The following is a 5,055-nucleotide window of genomic DNA, read 5'->3' as shown; positions in this document are numbered from 1 at the left end:
TTCAAATCAAGACTTATTTGAAAATAAGTGCTTGCCAGTTTTGGCAACCCTTTTAATAATGAAAATTTAAGGAAACGTTACCTCAAACTATGTATTAGAGTTTGTAAAGATTTGGACCTTTTTCGATAAAGGATGGATTTTATTAGCTCAATATGGAGCATCAAGGGGGTACAAACACAAAGAGCACACGTCCGGTCTCTCCATAGCTAAGATGCACACAGCTAACACAGACGCATGCACAGAAAAATCACACCAACAACTAGCAAAGTCATATAAGACCGAAGCTATGCCAAGGCGGATAGAAAACAAAAAGAAAGTGAAAAAAAGAGCAACGATAATCCACGCCGAGCAGGAGTTTAGCCAGAAGAAGATGGTGCAAGCACACGTGATCCGGACGTGGACACGGCCGGCCATGCAGACTAAACACGCACACTATGCAAGCGGCCTGCCAAAGACTGTCCATGGTACTAAAACCTCCGTTGAAATTGGAGTGACATCAGTCGCAGCTCAAATGGCGCAATTCAAATGGCCAGAAGAGATGGTACCGCCAAAATCTCATAGAGCCGCTTTGGCGATCCAATGCCTCCGGTGCAAGTCTTTGTCAATGGTAAATCTTGGCATGACCACTGGCCTCAGACAATACACCACGAGCCTACACTGCCCTGCCATGGCTGCAACAAGTCGCCAATATCGTAGAACATGACCCGGTCGTCTACACTGCCAATCACATCCCTGGATACCACTATGCACCATGTTCGCAAGGCCACAGCATAGCAACGGATCATCCATGTCCGACGGCACACAAGCAACCGGTGAACCGCCAGCAGCCACTAATCTCTAGCTAGGCCAAACTCCAAGATGATACCCCCAACGGAGAACACAACCCCAAGTGTCGCCATCATACGATCCGGGCAAACCCGGACCTAGGGTTTCCCCTCAAGTATTCTGGGAGGGGAGCCGAAGACTACATGTCGACGCCTTCATCAAGGTAGTGACGCCCATAGGCGCCATCGTCGTTGGCTCCGACCGCATTCAAAGTTTGGCTTTCACCAGCAGTCTCCATCTCCTCCAGAAAAATGAGCTTAGGTTCACCACCATGTCCACCTTCGTCACCATAGAACCATCACGGCCAAAGGATTGAATACTTCTGGTAGGACAGTTCCCAGGCAAACCCGATGATATATGTGTTAGATCCGGGACCGCGTCGCCCGAAGAAGACGCCACACAAGACCACCGGAGCGTCGCCGCCATGTGCACGCCATCTAGCCACCACCAAGCATCTGGGCCTCCTAATGTCGACGACACCATGCCGCCTGCCGGCGAGCGCCGCAGCCCCGCCATCACGGATCCAGCCAAGGCATCCCGTGGGCAGCCGCCGCACGGATCAGCTGAGCCATCCCGTGGGTAGTTCCCATGCTTTCCAAGATCCCCAGTTGAGTTGTGTGTGTCATGTCCCTCAACATACCACTAACCTAGCATCTCGTGTGTATCATGTTTAATATGTCATCACTACATGTGCTAGAAGATCTCCATCCTCTCATCCATTCCTCTTCTAAGAAAAAGGGTGCCAGCGACATCCATCAAATTGCACACGCGGGGTCCAATACTCCAATTCCTCATGGTTGTTCATACTTCTTTCTTTCTCCGCAGGGGCGGAGCCAGGATTTGGGTATGGAGGGGCCAAGCAAAGTAGAAAAAAAAATCCTGTGAACTTGCATATCAGCCTCCTTAACAATTTTAGTATGTTGAGAATTCAAAGCAACCAGCTTAGAAAATAATTGATCATAAAGGTGTTTGGCAGCGTTTTTTCTCTTTATAGTTGAGGAATTTCAATTTCAGAAGGAACCGGCTTAGAAACTAAATTAATTTTAATGGTGTTTGGAAGGGCCTTTTCTCTTCATAATTTAGGAATTTTACTTTCATAATTAGTGCTGCCGACATAGGAAAATTTGGCATCACAAATAGAAACTGGGAACTGGTACAAGATAATCTGGATCATGGTAATTTCTGGGAGACGTGCAAAATATGAATTCTTGATAGCATCTCAAATCTCGAAGAAAAACAACTAAAATCTAATGTATAATTTCAACACTGATACGAGACGTGAATTGAGAGAGGTTGGTAGTGTGATGTGTTAACCTGCTAATTCGTCGGCAGAAACGGTGAAGTAGGTTGCGTTGCCGAGTCGCCGTATGAATCAGATTGTGAGCGGTAGGGCAAGGAGATCAGAGGCAGGCGGCGGCAAGGGCACACGGCGGCCGCAGCAGCGTCTAATCCCACCAACTACACGCTAATCACGGACGAAAGACGCTCACACGAGATTATTAGATCGGAGGCTACGCTGACAATATGGCCGCTAGTGGGCTTTTTTTACTATGGGCTTTTTTTTTCTTTCTCCTGTCTTATTGATACTCTCTGTCGGGCAGTTGATCATGTCCACATTGGTTGGTTGGAACTTGGAACGACTAGAAGGAATTAGGCAATTAGCACTTGAGAAGGGAAAACTGACACTGGATAGCATCTATCGGATGGCAAAGAAGTGGCGTAGAGGCCATTGCATCTCTTGGAGATGCAAGAAAGAAAGAAGAAAAACTCATGGTATAAGCAGGATGTACGTTTTGCATTCTCTTTCTACAAGTTTTCCTACACCAGAATGTTGGCATGTAAATAATTTCTCGCAGGAGGTGTCACAACACTAGCGCGTTAACGTGATGCAAGATGATGTATATCCCGTTGCAGTGCATGCCATATGAACACTTCTGTAAATATACAGTGAACAATTCAAACGAAACAAGGAAGAAATTGTAATACACAATTGAAACTTTTACATACATGGAAAAGATAGTGAATACATGGTGATCGTTTTTTAAACGCACAATGAACAATTTTCAGATACACTGCAAACAACCAAGTGGTCATCTTGGTAAGCTATCAACAAAAATTTACAATCAAAGATACACTGCAAACAATTTTTAATACAGAGTACATGACATTTGAGAAGACAATTAATATGTTTTAAATACCTGATAATCATTTTGAAATAAATGGTAAACAATTTGTAATACATGATTTTTTTTGCAAAAAAATAAATTTTTTAAAATAGACAATAAACAATTTATATTTATCTGGTGAACAATTTTTAATACAGGATGAGCTATTTTGAAAAACCAATGAACATTTTTTGAATACACAGGGAACAATTTATAGACACAGCGAACAATTTTTTATACACAATGAATGTTTTTCTAATACATGCTATTTTTTAAAAATATGCCTTGAACAGTTTTTGTTTATGCGATGAACCTTTTTAAAGTACAGAATGAATATTTTTTAAATAGTTTTGACTGTTTTTCCAAAATATATAATGAATTATTTAAAAAAATAACATATACTTTCGAAAAACATTGTATAACATGATGAATAAAAAAGCTGACAACTAAAAATAAAATTGTAACAATAAAAATAAAATAAAATAAAAGAGTGAAGGGGAAAAAGAGCTGAGCAGCAAAGACAAAAAAGTACATACAAAACGAGAAAAGAAAAGTGCAATAGCAATCTAGCAAGAAAAAGGTCACGCGCAAAAGAAAGAGAAAACCCCGACACGTAAGCGCACTTTTTTTCCTTGAGAAACTCCACACTTTATTTAAAACTCGATAATGTCTGGTACAGGTATAAAATTAGGAGTGGAGGATAACCAAATGTGTCTGCCTACAGCTAGAGAAACTGCACCCTTCGCTAAGTCATGCGCTTCAAAAAAAAGTCGCTTCAAATTTGCTTCTCCAATTCCGCGCTTGCAAACTGCCTTTTGGCTTGCTTGAATATCTCTGATATTTATGGATGATGGTCAAAGGAAAACTTCCTGCAAATAGTAATTGTAGTCATGCAATCCGTCGCCACTCGCACACGTTAAAGGTATAAATCCGAGGCAAGCGAGAAACCTTCAGAACATGCATGCCCTTCTAGGATTTCTAGATCGACTAGTCCATCAAAACAAGTGAGTGAAGCTCCTAAGTCTTGCCATTTTCATCTCTGCATATAGCTGCACTAGCTCCTCTTTCATGGCAGATCATATTTGCCGCCCGCGGCGGAGCCGGTTGGGCTGGTTCACTTACAGGGTCCGCACAATGTTTCGTTCGCTGATGTTTCCTTCATTGGTCGCTGCGTTTTTTTCTTAAATTTTCTTCTATGGTTTTTTGTTTCGGGTTTTTCGCTCTGTTGTCCAATTTTCAGTGGTTTTGTTCAGGTTTTCTGTTTTTCCTGTTTTGATCCGTTTTTTCCTTTTGGTTTTCTTTTTTCCTTTTTTCTTTTGTTTCTTTTTCTCAGTTTTATTCTCTTTCTTGTGATATTAAAAAATTTCATCGTATACTAAGGAAATGTTCAACGTATATTAGAAAATAGTTCACCGTGCATTATAAAAATCGTTGTCATGTATTAAAAGCAAGTTCGACATATATTACAAAAATGTTCATTGTATTTAATAAATGTTGCTGACCTCAAACTTCAAGAGCTGGTTTAATTGCTTGACATAGTGCCTTCAACAGATTTCTCCTCACCAACATTTGAGTTTAGTATGACCACCTTGATGAATGGGAACCACATATTTAGATTCTAGTGGCTTAGCTGATTTTGCAGTCCACAATCCAGTTCATCATTTTGACTACACAGCTGAGGAGGCGCATACCATCCATGTTGATTAATCGGCAATAGTGCATGCTGGACACACCAATAAGACAAAATTTTAGTTGTATTCTAACAAATACATAAAGAAGATTTTTCTACCTTCTTCCGATGTCTGTCAGTGCAGTGGCGGAGCTTCATCGTGATTTGACAAGGGGCTAAGTGAGTCTTAAACAGAGTTGAGGGGGCTAATCTACTGTATTATGTTACATTTGGCCCAAACAATGTTAAATATTATATGTATATGTAAAGAAAAAAATTGAGGGGGGGGGGGCATGGCCCCCCTTTCCCCTCCCTAAGCTCCACCACTATATACTTATTTCACAACCTGCCCAAAAATGGTTAATTGGGTTTGAAGTTTACCCACGATTCCATACG

Source organism: Triticum urartu, chromosome 6A (assembly GCF_056163025.1).
Source record: "Triticum urartu cultivar PI428250 chromosome 6A, HENAU_Tu73, whole genome shotgun sequence".
Classification (NCBI taxonomy): domain Eukaryota; kingdom Viridiplantae; phylum Streptophyta; class Magnoliopsida; order Poales; family Poaceae; genus Triticum; species Triticum urartu.
The sequence above is the reverse complement of the archived record's forward strand: the minus strand, read 5'-3'. Positions refer to the sequence as shown.